At 45.6% G+C, this 16,198-nt stretch overlaps 1 long non-coding RNA gene across 1 annotated transcript in view; it reads right to left on the reverse strand.

Moving 5' to 3' along the window:
- LOC133239149 (uncharacterized) overlaps positions 1–16,198 on the reverse strand; it is a 49,763-nt gene that overhangs the window by 5,989 nt on the left and 27,576 nt on the right. Inside the window, exons 3-4 of the long non-coding RNA XR_009733737.1 lie at positions 14,482–14,596; positions 4,287–4,577 (exon numbers count right to left, since the gene is read on the reverse strand). This is a non-coding gene — a long non-coding RNA (uncharacterized LOC133239149). The remainder of the gene's footprint in view (positions 1–4,286; positions 4,578–14,481; positions 14,597–16,198) is intronic.

Here is a 16,198-nt window from a genome sequence, read left to right on the forward strand (position 1 = left end):
CAGGATACTAGCATTGGTTCCTAATGCTCAAGCTTTTAAGTCATAATCTTGCTCTCTACAGTCAGAAATGAAGCAGCTAAGCTTGCTGAGGTGAAAGTGGAATCAAGAGACCCAGACATCTAGATCAGCAGACAAGGGACCACAAATCATAGAACTACAGTGAATCTATCTCTGACTCAAGAGCTGGAACTCAAGACAGGAAGCAAAGGCTTTGATGAGGTGAGGACCCTCAGGAAGAGAAGCTCCGACACAATTCAGTGCAGGCTGCCTCAGGTCATCAGGAGGCTGGAAGTGGAAAGGGAAGCCAGGCAGAGTGGTTGAAAGTCATCACGTTAATTTTGCTTCCTTGTGGACTTATTTTCAAAAAAACTTCTGTAGACTGTGCTCTGGGTCTCAGTCTTCTGAGTCCTTGTGGGAGTTAGGTGGAGGGTTGCTTACACCCTTCACAGAGAGGGGTGCTTATCTCTTGGGACTGACCTCCTAAAGACACAGCACACTTCTGAGGGAGGTACAGGTGAGGTTAGCAGAGAAGAGTGATGACTAACCCAAGGCAAACTATGGTAGGGACTTGGTTTTGTCAATGCGTCTGAAAAGGTTAGATGTGAAAGAGACCATTTCCAAATTTTAAGGAACATATAGAACAGGTGACCTGGAAGGGGCTTTGGGTTGGATGGTAGAATTCAAACAACTGGGATGAGAGGAAGGGACAGGGCAGGCATCACCATTTCAGGCAGAAGGATGTGAGTGAGCAAAGAGGAGGCTGACTAGGATATGAAGCCAGCAGGTTGTGGGAGCTGAGCGTCAGAAGAGGCAGGAGAGGGCTGGTTTGGGTCTTCCTTAAACTTCACTGCTTACAGCAGCTTCATCAGTGTGTGTGTGGGGGGGGAGCACCCTGCACTTCCATTCTAATGACCCCCACCCCAGACAAGAAAGGCCTGAGGCTGCTTTCCTAAGAATACAAATCCAGCCTGGGTCCTTCTCTGAGACACAGAAGGTTTGGAAGGGCTAGAAACAGTACAAATTCCTCTTCCCACTCCACAGGAGGTATATTTGAGGTCCATGAACTGAAGCTGAGGTTAGTACTAGTGATCAGGAACAAGGGTTGTGGCACAGGGTATAATGTACACTGGCTATTCCCCCAATGTACATACAGACACACAAACACAATGCCCAACACTCAACTTTTACCCTACACAGGGTGCAAAGCAAAACTCAGGACAGTCCTTTATGGACTCCCACCAACCCATGTGGCTTCCATAGACTTCCAAATCAGCACCCAGCACCAATGTCCTAACCTCTTTCTCCGTGGTCTGGTAAATATCTTCCACACAGTCCCCATGCCTGAGCTGATGTCTTCAGAAAGATATACACCACCGCACAGGAGAGGCTGTGGGGATTATTATATGTAGGAAGGTCCTCTTTGGAAAGCTTAGGAGAAGAGGGGCTAGGCACTGAGTTGATGATGGAAGAAGAGGATTCATCCGGGACGGTGAGGATCCTGAGTGGCAGGGCAGCTTGGGGAGGTGTTAGAGGATGTCAGAAGGACACGTATACCCAGAGAGTTGGCAGCAGGAAAGTCAGAGTAACAGACCAGGGGCAGCCGGAGCCAGACCAGAACTGGGGAGGCAGGTGCCTGCTGGAATCAGGCTGTGAGTGGAGGTGTCCTAGGAGTGCCAAGTCTCCTGCTTCCTCCAATTAAATTATCTACGTGGGCTCACTTTCTGGCTTGTGGACCTGACTGCACACTCTAAGAAGCTCTTTTTCTTCTAACTATGTTCACCAATTACCTATGAATGGAAGACAGAGGGTTTCTAAAGAGCTGAGAGAGGCCCTAGAGTGATCTACATGGAACCAATGCTGCTGATATGAACTGCATGTGAATTCCCCCAAAGTGACCAGCTCTACATTGGCCCCAAGTTTGAAATGTTTTTCATAAATACCACTGACCACGTGCTGAGAGACAGCAGGGCCAGGAACAGCAGATGACTGGATTGACAGACCCAGGAGAAAGACCCATAAGAGCCCAGGCTGGGCACAGCTCCCAGTTCTCACTTTGTATGTGGCCTCTCCAGATGCCTGCTGGCTCAGCTGTGCATACTGGTCTCCACCATCACTGTCCCTCAGATTCTCCTGAAATTCTATCCCTGAGTCATACACAGAGTGAAGCTTGATCTTGGCCTTGAAAACATATACTTTCCCCCATGGCAATGAACCCCAAGGCCAAGCCTATACCCACCTTCCCCTTCCCCAGAGATAATTGTTTTGAGCAGCAAAATAAAGGAGGAAGGCAGCCAAAGGTTCAGTGGGGGAGGGATGGGATGTGGGGCCAGAAGGAAAAGTGAAACCTGCCTCTTCCAGTCTCTATCTTCCTCTTCTTCCCTCGTGTCTTCCAAAGGAACAGTCCAACTCCAGGGATCAACAGCATAACCACAACAGCCTTTATGATGCATGGCAGGGGGTCAGCACTGACCTGTCCATGTGAATCTGTTTTCCTCACACAGAGAGAATGAAGAAAGTTAAGGAAAGACACAGCTTGTAATACCTTTTGCCAAGGGGAGATATAGAGAGAGGAGATGGTGAAGTCTGAGCAAAAGAGGAAAGAGTGAGGCAGTATCATTCATTCACCCAGGTCCCGAGCTCCTGCTTGATGCCAGGGATGCTGAGAGGAGCAAGCTGGGGTCATACAGGGGGAAGACTGAAAATACCAAAGTCTTCCAGCCAGAGAGATGGCAGTGCCATAGAAGTTTATACCTTGTACACTGGCCTTCAAGGAGGGCCTCCCAGAGGAGGTGATGCAAAAACTCAGCCTTGAGGGAGGAATAGGAGTTTACCAGACATTCAGACTGGGCACAGCTTTCCAAGGAGGAGTGGAAATGGCTGTTTCCACTTCCATTTGTTTGTTCCATGACAAATCTCCAGCCCTAGGGGTTGCAGTCGCCCTAGACCAGCAAGCAGGAGAGGATAGGGCACGGGCGAGCTGGGCAAGGAGGATCAGAAGGAGGAAGAGGCTCTTTCCAGAGGGTTTTATGGGTCATGCTGAGTGTTGAACTTTATCTGAGACTCCAGAATGGGACCAAGGGAAAGGTATAATGAGATTTTAAGTGATGCTGACATATCAGCTCCCACCAGCATCTCATGGGAGACAGTTAGAGGTGCTGGACTGCACACAAGATACCAGGTCATTCATTCAGTGAAATATTAACTGAGCAGTGCTAAAAGTTTTGTTTGGTGTAAATTAAAAGAAGAACAGGACAAGTCCTCTGCCCTCAAGGTGTTCCAGGCTGTGGAGAAGACAAACCCATCAATAGCATTGCTACTCAATGTGGGATGGCCATGGACTGCTCCTTAAAGGGGATGATGCCTGAGGTAGGACAGTTACAGCAGCTGCAACATGAGCTTGAGCCACCCTTAGTTTAACTTGATTCATAATGCTACTATAACCAAGTGCAGGACACTGGTTACAGGCCCGTGACCTGAGGAAAATCCTTCAATAGCAATAACTATGGACATGAGAAACTCTTGACTTGGGCGGTTTGATGGTAGAGGAAACAGCATTTCCAGAGGCTCAGAAGCTTGCAATTGCAGGACACATTCAGGGAAGCCAAGCAAACAATTCAGTGTGAAGTGTGTGAGGTAAGGAACATGGGCAGAGGAGCTTTGCAGCCCTGAATCCTGCAGGGAGTCCCTGGGTCAGACTCCTACAGATGATACAGACCAATCACAAAATCCGATTGCTTTTCAAAAGACTACAGTGGATGACACACTATGGATAATGAATGAGGTAGGAGAAGTGCTGGAAGACTATTGCCCTGGACCAGACCTGACACTGCCCTGCAGCATCTGGGAGGGAAGGAGCTCCCCAGAGGGCAACAGGCAGGCAGGTGCAGGCAGCAGGGAGCATGGGTCAGGAGAAGGGTGAGCCCTCAGAGAAATATATCTCTAGTGAATGCTTTTGATGTTGCAGCTCTAGTTCTCTTTGCCTCCCCCCCACCACCCCTGGTCTGCCTCCAGGGCCAGCTAGGACAGGGAATAGATCATCTTCAGCTGGGTGGACAAGATTTTCATTTAAGAAATCCCTGTTTCTTGAGGGAAATGTAGGAATGGAGTTGGACTGGCAGGCAAGGTCTTGAGAGACAGTTAAGCAGACATGCTATGGCTGTACCTATCAGACTCCTTTATCAGGTGACCCATTAAAAGGTGGGGCTAATAACATGGTAGGGAGAAAAGCCCATGACCCTCACCCCTGAGCTCTGACAGTGCCCCTCCCCTCTAGCAGGTGCACTCACCAGAGGCTCAGACTTCCCCCAGGTCTAAGATGGCAGTTTTTTGATCCACCTGATTGCTGACCACACAGGTCAAGCTGGCACTTGGTTGACTCAGGGGCAGGCTCAGAGTCAGGGTCGAGGAGTGTGAGGATGGATCCAGCATTATTCTCTGCCCCCTGGGAAGGCCCGTGCTCCCCCAGGTCACCTTCAGGTCCTCTGTGTCCCCTGAGGCTGTGCACTCCAGGGTGGCATTGCACCAGCCTGGTGTGACAGATGCTGATTTGACCATAATCTGGGGAAGGGGTGCAGGATCTGGGAGAGAAGAGACAAAAGAATGGGGCTCACATGATTGGAGAACATTTCAGTCTGCACATTCTCATCTATTATCTCACTGAAACCCTGGCATTCTCCCCTTAATGATAGTGAACACATTTTACAGATAAAACACAATTTGCAGAACAAGAACAAATAATTTCACAATTTGTATGGAAATACAAAAAGCCTCGAATAGCCAAAGCAATCTTGAGAAAGAAGAATGAACTGGAGGAATCAACCTTCCTGACTTCAGGTTATACTACAAAGCCACAGTTCAAGACAATATGGTACTGGTCCCTAAACAGAAATATAGACCAATGGAACAAGATAGAAGGCCCAGAAATAAATCTAGGCACCTATGGGTACCTTATTTTTTAACAAAGGAGGCAAGAATATACAATGGGGCAGAGACAGCCTCTTTAATAATGGTGCTGGGAAAACTGGTCAACCACCTGTAAAAGAATGAAACTAGAACACTTTCTAACACCATACACAAAAATAAACTCAAAATGGATTAAAGATCTAAACATAAGACCAGAAACTATAAAACTCCTAGAGGAAAACATAGGCAAAACACTCTCCAACATAAATCACAGCAAGATCCTCTATGACCCACCTCCCAGAGTAATGGAAATAAAAGCAAAAATAAATAAATGGTACCTAATTAAGTTTAAAAGCTTTTGCACAACGAAGGAAACTATAAGCACAGTGAAAAGACAACCCTCAGAATGGGAGAAAATAATAGCAAATGAAGCAACTGACAAAGAATTAATCTCAAAAATATACAAGCAGCTCCTGCAGCTCAATGCCAGAACAATAAACGACCCAATCAAAAAATGGGCCAAAGAACTAAACATTGGGCTGCAAAAGCAAAAGCATTCACTAAAGTACTAAACTTCTTTCTCCAAAGAAGACATACAGATGGCTAACAAACACATGAAAAGATGCTCAACATCACTTATTATCAGAGAAATGCAAATTAAAACCACAATGGGGTTCCATCTCACGCCAGTCAGAATGGTTGCTATCAAAAAGTCTACAAACAATAAATGTTGGAGAGGGTGCAGAGAAAAGTGTAAAACTTTTCTTACACAGTGTAAAAACCCTCTTACACTGTTGGTGGGAATGCAAACTAATACAGCCACAATGGAGAACAATGTGGAGATGCCTTAAAAAACTAGAAATAGAACTGCCATACCACCCAGGAATCCCACTGCTGGGGAAAACAGAATTGAAAGAGACACGTGTACCCCAATGTTCATCGCAGCACTGTTTACAATAGCCAGGACATAGAAGCAACCTAGATGTCCATGAGCAGATGAATGGATAAGAAAGCTGTGGCACATATACACAATGGAATATTACTCAGCCATTTAAAAGAATGCATTTGGATCAGTTCTAATGAGGTGAATGAAACTGGAGCCTACTATACAGAGTGAAGTAAGTCAGAAAGAAAAACACCAATGCAGTATACTAATGCATATATATGGAATTTAGAAAGATGGTAATGATGACCTGGAGAAGGCAATGGCACCCCACTCCAGTACTCTTTTGCCTGGAAAATCCCATGGATGGAGGAGCCTGGTAGGCTTCAATCCATGGGGTCGCTAAGAATCAGACACCACTGAGCAACTTCACTTTATACTTTCATGCATTGGAGAAAGAAATGGCAACCCATTCCAGTGTTCTTGCCTGGAGAATCCCAGGGACATGGGAGTCTGGTGGACTGCCGTCTATGGGGTCGCACAGAGTCGGACATGACTGAAGCAATCTAGCAGAAGCAGCAGCAATGATGACCCTATATGCGAGACACCAAAAGAGACACAAATGTAAAGAACAGCCTTTTGGACTCTGTGGGAGAAGGCGAGGGTGGGATAATTTGAGAGAATAGCATTAAGACATATATTATCATATGTGAAACAGATTGCCAGTCCAGGTTCGATGCATGAGACAGGGTGCTCAGGGTTGGTGCACTGGAATGACCCTGAGGGATGGGATGGGGAGGGAGGTGGGAGGGGGGTTCAGGATGGGGAACACATGTACACCCATGGCTGATTCATGCCAATGTATGGCAAAAACCACTACAATATTGTAAAGTAATTAGCCTCCAATTAAAATAAATTAATTAATTTTTTTAAACCCATAATTTGCCAAATACTTAACACACAGCAAGTGACAATAAAGAGGGGAGCCACTGAGGTAAGTTGTATGTGATTTTACTAAATTGTGTGTATGTTTAGAAAGTCTTGAACATCTCCAACCAGAAAATAAAGCCTGATCCCACTTTCCCAAAACCCATTATTTCTAAGAAAACTGGGTTTCTCCTAGAAGCGGTAGAAGTCTGGTACAGAAGGCCTAGTCCTGGATCAGGATCTTGCCCTTCTCTCTTGCACAGATGATGCTTGAGATTGTATAGCCTCTAGAGAAGACAGACACCTGGTCAGCACTGGGACCCCAGAGAAATGTTCTGTGCTCACAGGGATGGACAAATTTGTGGGAGATGCAGCAGTAGCAACTACTATGATAAGTCTGAGTCCGGTTAGAACGTGCCACTGAACTTGAGACGTGATATACTGATCAGTTGGTCATAGAAATCACATGGGAACCTAAGGCAGCAACAGTCAATCTCTCACAGCAGATATTTTCCTAGGCCATTGGACTTTAGGGAAAAAAGTGTTGACTAAGTGAGGGTATCTGGAAATGTTACAGAGTAATTTTTCTCCTACATTTACTGAAGGCTTCTAGTGCTGGATTGGTGGAATCTTTGCATGTAAGGCTGGTCTTGCGCTGGCTCTGAGTAAAAGGAGACGGAGGTACAGACTACCCATGAATTTCTGAATTGTGATAGATGAATAATGGACCCCAAATAAGTCCACATCCAATCCTCAGAACCCGTGGCTATGTTAGGTTACGTGGCAAGGTGAAATTAAGGTAACAGATGGAATTAAGGCTGCTACGTAGCTTGCTTTAAAATGAGGAGATTATTCTGATTACCTGGATGGGACCAACAGTAATCACAAGGGTCCTTAAACATGGAAGGAAGAAGAAGATGAGGTCAAAGGGATAAGATATGAGAAGAATTGCTCCCAATATTGCAGGCTTTTAAGATGGAGGAAGGTGATCCTGAGCCAAATAATATAAACAACCACTAGAAGGTGGAAAATACAAATAAATGAATCTCCTTCTGGAACCTCTAGGAAACAACACAGCCCTGCCAATACCTGACTTTGGCCTGGTAAGACCCGTGTGTGACTTCTGACCTGTAGCTCAGAAAGATAATAAATTTGCTTTGTGTTAAGTCTCCAAATTAAAGCAGCAACAGACAACTAATACACACATTAAGTAAACCTGGACCTAAAAAGAACAATAATTGTTATGGCAATATCATTTCCCCAAATTTCCATTCTCCTCTCCCAAACTACTAAAGTGGTTTTATCCCTGGTATAAATCTCAGCTCCTCTCACCATTTGCAGTAAACCACTTACTTCCTAATTCAAAGGCAAAAAAGAGTCTGAAGGTTGGTACCTGGAAGGGATCCTGAAGAATGGGGCCTGTGTGACATTCCTAGAACAAAAGAACAAGGGAAGCCATAGGGTGGAGTGAGGAGTGTCACTCACCATAGACAGTGAGGAAGATAACCTGTTTAAATTCTATTCCTCCAGTGAAGCTGGCTTGAGCCCGGTACTGCCCACTGTCCTCTGGGGTCAGGTTATCAATCCTCAGGGACAGGATGTTAGGCACATGGACACTGTGCTAGTAACTTGTCCTGGAGGCTGACTCAGGTTGGGGTGTCTGCCCCACGGTGGACTCACAGCAGGACGCTGTAGTTTGACTCAGGACCAAAGCCCCACGAGACCTCCTCTGGGTCAGCTTCTTGATTTTTGGTCACCTAAAATAACACAGAACCTCCTTGGATCCCCTGCATGGGAACAAATCCAGCATCCTCAACTCTAGGACCATGTGCTCCATAACTCTTGACTCCAGTGCTGCAGATGCCTAGGACATTGGAAACAGGAAATGTATTTTTTTTCAGTAACAATAAAGGATAAAATTATATAGCCTATATTTTAAATGAAATTCATCCAATATACTTCCTTGATTCTTAGGAGGCAAACTAGTAACATGATTTTGAAGCAATTCTACTATTAAATCCTAGTTCTAGTGAACTGTTACCTCAAGTAGGTAAGTTTAACTAATCTGCAGTTTCCTCACCTACATTATAAATTGAATGAGATCATGGATCAAAAGCACCTAGCACACTTTCTATCCATACCAAATGCATAACTGTAGGAGGAGCTTCTTAATTGTCCCCTTATGTTCACATCCTTATGTAGTGCCCTCCCCTGGAATGGGGCTGAATCTAGAGAGTGGCTTAGGACTAGACTAGAGTAGATGTGATGGATGTCACTCAGTGATCCTAGGTTATACAACACTGTGACTTCCCTCTTGCTCACACTCTCTCTTCTTCACGTTCACTCTTGTTTGCTCTGAGGAACTCAGCTGCCTGTTGTCAGCTGCCCTAAGGAGTGTCCCACATGACAAGAAACTGAGGTTGCCTCTGGCCAACCTCATTTCCAGGGAGGAAATGGCACCCTCAGTCCAATAGCCACAGGCACTGCCTCCCATCAGCAATCCACGAGAACTCTTGGGATCCTATCTTACCCATTTGACCCTAAGCTGATGCAGCCAAGACTCTGATTTCAGTCTTGAAGACCCTGAGCCAGAGGACTCAGGTGATCCAACTCTAAGCCCTGAACCACAGAAACTGTGAGATTATATCTGATGGTGTTTAAGGCAGCAAGTTTTGGGATAACATGTTACACAGAAATAGATACCTAATACAAACATGAAGACTGCTCTCCTTCCCAGCATCTTCAGGGCAATGTAGTAGTCAGAACAAGCTAGACTGTGCTAGGTGACAAACAGTTACAGAACCTTAGTATCTCAGAACAAGCAGAGTTTATATCTCCTACCACTGGTCCCCTCAGAGAGTGAGGGAAGGATCCTAACTCAAATGTTGGAGGATTTAGTACCTTGTAGCTGCACCCATGGAGCTCACAGCATCCACATAGGCTCCCAGCCCCACTGCAGGGATGGAAGACAGGAGAATCACACAGGGGTTTCACTGCATCTGTCCAAAAGTAGTGTGCTCTCTGCTCATATTTTTTGGCCAGCACTCATCACAAGGCTAACTGCCAAGGACTAGAATATGAAGGGAAGACTGCCGGGGTCCAGCCCCAGCTGATCCAGGGTATTCAAAGGAGAGACGGCTTCGACGACCTATTTATTTATTTATTTATCAAAGATATAAAGAGTAATAGAATAAGGATAGCTCAGTAGGAAAATTCAGCGGAGAAAAGAAGCTGAGTAGCTTGGTTTACGCAGAAAATCAATATAACCTGTGACACCAGGTTAGCTCTGACCACGGAGGCCGCAGGCGCCCTCTCGAATAGCGGAAGGTGCCCAACCTTAGACACCTTCTCGAGTGGGTCTTAGAAGCCCAGGCAAATAAATGGTCGCAGAGGATATCTGCGCTCCAGATGGAGACTCAGCTGGAAGTTAAGGAGAAAAATGACATGGGGAGACCAAGCGTTGGTGAGCAAGGCCCCTAGCTTTATTTTCAACAGGGGCTTATATACCCTAAGTTACACATAGAGGATAATAGGGGATGCAAAGTCAGCAGTCTTTGATCCTTATCAAAAACCAGGGTTTCTTTCCTGCAAATTTATCGTATACAAATGGTTTAGGTGATTTACATCATCTTCTGGCCAGAAGGCCTATTAAAATTTTATGACTCTTGACAAAGACTTATTTTCTCTAAGAGTAATTATTTTAAGGTTTGGCGCCATCTTCTGAAGATAAAATTGCATTCCTATAGGGCGGATGTGTAATGGGTTCACAACAAAGGAAAGAATTTATTACCTTAAGGGTCTAAAGTTACTAACACCAAGGCCACTACTTATTTTTTCTACATACCAACTATTAATTAATACATATTCAAGGATACAATACAGGGGATGTGAAAACTTGGCAACAAACATTGGCTTATCAATGAAATCTTTTACTAGTTTTATTCTGACAGTTTCTAACTCTCTGAGAGGCTCTAAGCTATTTGAATATCTTAAGCTTCCCGTGCCTTTCGAGGCTGGGAGACTGTAAACAATCCTTTGGGAGACTGTAAACAATCGTATGCATAGCTGTAGGAGTCCGGGTAAACTTGTCAGGCGAGTTAGAGAGCTATCTGAGGGGTTTGGATTTAAACACTCCTAGTTGCCCAGGAACTTTATTAATTGGAGCTGTAAGTTAACTCTTTGATAGAGAGAGCGAGATGGTGGTAGGGGACAGCCCCCAGTAAAGTCAGAGGTGAGAGCACAAAGCAATAAAGTAGGCAGACTCTGGTTTTTTGGGGGTAGATGCTCGAGAATATCCGGGGGGACTCCCGAGGCTTGATCCTGCCTTTGCGTATGCCGAGCCTCCATCCTCATGACCTTTGTCACGAGTGGAATGCCTCTCGCCGGCTCCTGGCAGGAGACCTAGTGATCACTTAATGAGCTCTATTGTCCTCGCTTATTTAACTTATATGCAGAGTACATCATGAGAAACGCTAGGCTGGAGGAAGCACAACCTGGAATCAAGATTGCCAGGAGAAATATCAGTAACCTCAGATACGCAGATGACACCACTCTTATGGCAGAAAGTGAAGAAGAACTAAAGAGCCTCTTGATGAAAGTGAAAGAGGAAAGTGAAAAAGTTGGCTTAAAGCTCAACATTCAGAAAACTAAGATCATGGCATCTGGTCCCATCACTTCATGGGAAATAGCTGAGGAAACAGTGGGAATAGTGCTGACTTTATTTTTTGGGGCTCCAAGATCACTGCAAATGGTGATTTCAGCCATGAAATTAAAAGATGCTTACTCCTTGGAAGGAAAGTTATGACCAACCTAGACAGCATATTAAAAAGCAGAGATATTACTTTGCCAACAAAAGTCCGTCTAGTCAAGGCTATGGTTTTTCCAGTGGCCACGAATGGATGTGAGAGTTGGACTATAAAGAAAGCTAAGCACCAAAGAATTGATGCTTTTGAACTGTGGTATTGGAGAAGACTCTTGAGAGTCCCTTGGACTGCAAGCAGATCCAACCAGCCCATTCTAAAGGAGATCAGTACTGGGTGTTCATTTGAAGGACTGATGCTGAAACTGAAACTCCAATACTTTGGGCACCTGATGTGAAGAGCTGACTCATTGGAAAAGACCCTGAAGCTGGGAAAGATTGAGGGCAGGAGGAGAAGGGGACAACAGAGGATGAGATAGTTGGATGGCATCACCGACTCAATGGACATGGGTTTGGGTGGACTCCAGGAGTTGGTGATGGACAGGAAGGCCTGGTGTGCTGTGGTTCATGGGGTTGCAAAGAGTCGGACATGACTGAGAGACTGAACTGAACTGAACTGTCCTTGTGACCCTGAGTTGTGAACAGTGGGCACATTTGCTGCAGGGCTACCACCTCCTGAGCCCACCCTCCCTCTTCAGACATAGGCCCAAGGGATCTGACACCCTCTGTCCTTTCTGGGGACCAGGTACGACAGAAAACAGAATGAGGGAAAGTGCCCTATTCTGAAAAGATGATCAATCTGCTTCTTCCAGCAAGTCAGGATTCATCTGCCGTGATTGGTCTCAGCCTTCCACGGTCCCAGTTTTCTTTCCAATTCAATAAAAGCTCATCATTTCAGACCTGTCTCCCTCCTGCTGCTGCTGCTGCTAAGTCGCTTCAGTCGTGTTCGACTCTGTGCAACCCCATAGAAGGCAGCCCACCAGGCTCCCCTGTCCCTGGGATTCTCCAGGTAAGAACACTGAAGTGGGTTGCCATTTCCTTCTCCAATGCATGAAAGTGAAAAGTGAAAGTGAAGCTGCTCAGTCGTGTCCAACTCTTAGTGACCCCATGGACTGCAGCCTATTAGGCTCCTCCATCCATGGGGTTTTCCAGGCAAGAGTCCTGGAGTGGGTTACCATTGCCTTTTCCTCCTTTCCCTCCTACTGTATTTATTCTCATTCCTGGTTCTCGCTGGAAGCAAAGAATAGCACATGCTAGTGTTCATATGCCCAATGGTTTCAGATATTTCTTTGTATTCATTTAATCACTAATTCATTTAATCAGGCATCCCCTCCAGGTCAGGCTTCAGGGGACATCTGTCCAGACCCCTCTTGTCACAGAAGAGGAAGATTCTCAGGGGGTGAACTTGTGCTGGGCAAAGCCACACCTGGCACCAAGGCTCGTCTCTCCCAGACCAGCGCTTCTCCCCTGCAGAAGCTCCCACCAGCTCCCTCACCCTCTCCCTATCCTCCCGAGGGGCTCCCATCCCAGCACTGTTGTCTCATCACCAGGATCTGAGCAGCTCCTGGAGGCTTATCCTCCAGTTTCCCTCTCTTGAAATGAGGAAGCAAGAACTTTGAAGGTCTTAGCACGGCAGGAACTTCTTGCCAGCTAAGGGTTAAACAATAGCCCAGCCAGACTCCCCACTTGCTGGGGGAAAAATAAAAATAAAAAACAGGAACCAGGGAGAGAGGAAGCTCAGCCCTCAGGCTACAGAGAGGATCCCCTCAGAAGGGAATAATGAGCCCACCTGTGAGGATGATGAAAGAAGACTTTGAAAGGGAAGGAAGGGGGCAAGAGCTGTGATCTACCAAAGGTCTAATCCTAAAGGAGAAAGAAAGTCAGGGAAAGTGTAGTTAAAAACAATATAGTGTAAAAGTTTATTTAAATAATGTAAAATTTAACATTAACAAATCAACTTAAAACTGTGTCTGTTTCTCCCTGTCTCTTATGTAATCTGCCAACCCAAAAGACTATGGACAAAACCCTAGATAACAGAACAGATTTTCCACTTAAAAAAAACTAGAGTAGAGAAGGTCTACATTTTACTGTTGACATAGAGTTTTCTTGTTAAAAAGGAGGTAATGTTTTGCAAAGCTCATTCTTAATTCAAGACATCTCTTTACAAACGGTCTCTAATTCATTAATTTTCATATAACTCCTACAAGTTCATTTAGTGGCTGGGATACTAAAACAAAAAATTAAGACACAAAAAGCTTTCCAACTTTCTCCAGATTTCATAATTTAGTTGGCATTTCCTCATTAGTTTATATTTAATTTCCATATATATAATCATATAATCTTCCAGGAAGTCATGTATGTGATTAGGGTTTTGTCCAGTCTTCAGTTCACTTTTCACTTAATTCCCCGTAGTTTCTACATCCCTTTCTCTTCTCTTTTGCCCTAGTTCACCCACTTCAAGAGCCCACATTACCAGTCTATTGTTCCTTCCATAGTTTCACTATGTTCTTACAACAGGTAGATATACAGAAACCCTTAAACTTAAGAAGCTGTTGTTCCTTTTACAAAAACAGAATTTCATTTCATTGTATTTAACATCCTGCATCTTTCCCAAGAAATCAAGACTACTGTTGCTTCCTCCATCTCAGACAGAATACTAGTCAACCTCCTCCTCCACAAGGCAGCTGCAGAGACTGTCAGGTTCCCTCTGAGTTGCTCCCCAGCCCGTCCAAGGCAAGGAGCCAGCTTCTTAGTCTCTCTCCCTCTCCACAGGAAGCTCTGGGCTCTCCGGACTTCCCATTACTGTTGCAGAGACAGCCTTACCTCCCTCAAATGTTTCCCTTAAAATAGTGAAGGCTGCCTGAGCTCAGGTGTCCTAGACTCACCACAACCAGAAGCTCATTTTGCTCTTCTATTCACCCCAGAACTCTAAACCAAATGCACTGCATTTGCTAAATAATTACAAAGCTGTTATTTCTTTTTGTTCACCAAGGACATTAGACACAGAAGAGGCACCCTGCCCCCCTGCTCCACCCAGAGGCCCTCCCTCCCAGAAGCCTGGGCCACTCACTGAGGAGGAGGCTGATGAATCCCAGGAACCTTGGAGACCCAGCAGAGGTGGGGGTCTTCTGGGCAGGGCCCCATTTCAGTCTGCCTGACACCCTGTGCAATTGCAGAGGAAGCATCTAGAAGGAGCAGAAAGAGAGGAGAGAGTGTCACTCAAAGGGCACTTATGCTATTCTCACCCCTAGGGCGGGGCTAGCACGTTAGTTCTGGTTTGCAGTTCACCAGCCCATATTTAGCCACTCAGAGGTTTCCTATTATTATTGCCAGCACCTACAGTAGGATGTCAATAAACAATTTCAGAGTATAATACTGCACTGCTTCACTATGTTGGAGGTGCCCATCCTGTGGTCATACCAGACTTTTAATCCCACACTCCCCATACTAATACTCCTTGGAATCCCCTTACCTGTTCCCCGTGGGAACAGCTCAGCCCAGATAGCCATGCTCATCCAAAGCAACCTGTGGTCAAGGCACAGAACTCATGCTATTTCAGCCAGGGTAGGCCACAAGTCTGCTGGTTTTGGTATTGTCTCCTATGTCTTCACACTATTTGGTGAGTTTGATTTTCCATAAGCTTCAACTCTCACTTGCCTAAGTAAGAAATTATCAGTAAAAGAACAAAGTTCTTTGAGTGTCATTTCCCGCATCACCAATGCAAATGTTGGCATTTATCTATTGCTTGCACCCTTATGGCTTTCCCTGCCTTATGGCTTTCACTAGTGCTAGGCATGTTCCCTACACACAGGGCAAAGCCAGACCCCACAGGATCTGATGGGCTCTTGTCTGCATCCCACCCACAACTTCCCTTAAGACTCTGCCAACCCTGTACCTGCTATCACAAAGGGGCAGGGAGAGATGTCTACACTCCCCTCCTAGGCACAGACTCAGCTGCCTCAGACTCACTGCTGTCTACTGAGGCTCAGGCTCTGGTCTCTTCTCTTGAGACTAAATACCCCACACCAGAAAACTGTCAGGTTCCACACCTCACAGGAGCAGCCCCACCTATCTAACTCCTGGTCTATAAAGGGGAATGCCAAGTCATTCATTTGAAATAAAAGTCTGAGGACAGATGCCAAACAGGGACTCAAGACACCCCCTTCCTGTGAACAGGGTCTCTCCCCAACAATAAGGTGGCTTGCTGGGCACAGACCTCACAATGGTCACAGTAGGGGGCTTTTCTCCCTCATTTTGAAACTTCCTACCGAATTAAAACACTTTTTTATGGGAAGATGATGTGACCCCAAACCTTTTCATGAAAAGTATAGAGAAAGGGAAGAAGTAACTTCACAGTGGATGAGCCTGGGGAACACTCCCTTCAGCCTGGTGATGAAGGTCAGCATCCTCCGTGGTATGTCATGTGGTAGCATATATCCTTGATATGATACAATGAAAATAGCACTTGCTTCAGTGGTCCTCTACCCAATATCCAAAACTCTAGTCTAATCATGAGAGAAACATTCAGTTCAGTTCAGTTAAGTCGCTCAGTCATGTCCGACTCATTGCCACCCCATGAACCGCAGCATGCCAGGCCTCCCTGTCCATCATCAACTCCCAGAGTTCACCCAGACTCAGGTCCATCGAGTCAGTGATGCCATCCAGCCATCTCATCCTCTGTCGTCCCCTTCTCCTCCTGCCCTCAATCTTTCCCAGCATCAGGGTCTTTTCAAATGAGTCAGCTCTTAACATCAGGTGGCCAAAGTACTGGAGTTTCAGTTTCAACA

The sequence above is a fragment of the Bos javanicus genome, chromosome 3 (genome assembly GCF_032452875.1).
Source record: "Bos javanicus breed banteng chromosome 3, ARS-OSU_banteng_1.0, whole genome shotgun sequence".
In the NCBI taxonomy this organism is placed as follows: domain Eukaryota; kingdom Metazoa; phylum Chordata; class Mammalia; order Artiodactyla; family Bovidae; genus Bos; species Bos javanicus.